This window comes from Trachymyrmex septentrionalis, unplaced genomic scaffold (genome assembly GCF_001594115.1).
Source record: "Trachymyrmex septentrionalis isolate Tsep2-gDNA-1 unplaced genomic scaffold, Tsep1.0 scaffold52, whole genome shotgun sequence".
In the NCBI taxonomy this organism is placed as follows: Eukaryota; Metazoa; Arthropoda; class Insecta; order Hymenoptera; family Formicidae; genus Trachymyrmex; species Trachymyrmex septentrionalis.
In genome coordinates, this window is record NW_017305694.1 from 697,454 (window position 1) to 698,549 (window position 1,096).

Here is a 1,096-nt window from a genome sequence, read left to right on the forward strand (position 1 = left end):
ACACACACACACACAGAGATAATCGGTAAAAACGGATTGGACTGGTTGGTATCCAGATAAAAATTCTATATAACAAGTAGAAAAGGTACGTAAAATGCGATAGAGCTTCATTTTTATATCGAATAATAGCTCATATTGTTTTGCGTTCTCTTTTATTAATTGATACTTGGATTTCTCAAATTATTTCGAGCTATAGGTAGGTATTTAATTGCGTTCGGAAATAGATCGGTATTCCGAAATACCGATTTGCGAAATGCCATTTCTAGATTCCTTACGTGTTTCAATATTGATAATATCCGCAACGATAAATGCATTGACGATTATGTGAGAGATCAGCTGGTCGTCATTTCCATTCGGACGATATGTGAAGGACGACGTGCAACTCCAATCTCTATTGATATTATTGATATTGATTTTTGCTTGCATTAAGTCTATCTGTATTGATATTGTTTTTCATGTCCGCTCCTATCGCGATAAACCTGTTTACTTCATTAATGCATAGTATGAAGTACTATACAAATATTCGGATCAGACTTATCATTTAAGTATTATAGTTTATTTAAAAAAAAAACGATTCTTTTTCAATCTATGTTAAACTTCAACTTAATATCCATTTTTCTAGATACAATATCTTTTTTTCAATGTCACTTCCACAGTTATCATCTTTCCATTTTTCGACTAAGACTCCGATTTTTTTTTACCAAATCTCCAACTTTCCAGCACATAAAAAAATCTCGATCTAACCACTTAAAATTTTAATGACTCAAGTTCTCGTCTCGCTTTTTCTCCTGTTTTTCTTATAAAAAGTACCTCTGGTAGAGATCCTATAACAGAGTTTGACCACGAGACAAACTTTTGATTGGCTCGTCGTTTTTGTCAATTTCAGTAAGTTAGAATGAGATAACATATCTAAAAAAAAAAGACAATGTATCTGTCTTTTTTACTTTTGTTTTGACAAAATTGCTCGAGGCTAGACTCTGTTATAGGATCTTCAGTAACATTTGATGACCTTTTTTTGTTAGTGAATATTATGCTCCAATGAAGTTTCAGTTTCGGTAATTTCGGTACTTAACGGCAGGAAAATCGTCAATCCGTA

The 1,096-nt window shown here is 32.5% G+C and overlaps 1 protein-coding gene and 1 long non-coding RNA gene across 2 annotated transcripts in view; one reads left to right on the forward strand and one right to left on the reverse strand.

Moving 5' to 3' along the window:
- Positions 1-15, reverse strand: part of LOC108751843 — a 9,706-nt gene extending 9,691 nt beyond the window's left edge. Inside the window, exon 1 of the long non-coding RNA XR_001939517.1 lies at positions 3-15. This is a non-coding gene — a long non-coding RNA (uncharacterized LOC108751843). The remainder of the gene's footprint in view (positions 1-2) is intronic.
- LOC108751841 overlaps positions 1-1,096 on the forward strand; it is a 23,022-nt gene that overhangs the window by 2,636 nt on the left and 19,290 nt on the right. The window lies entirely within an intron of this gene.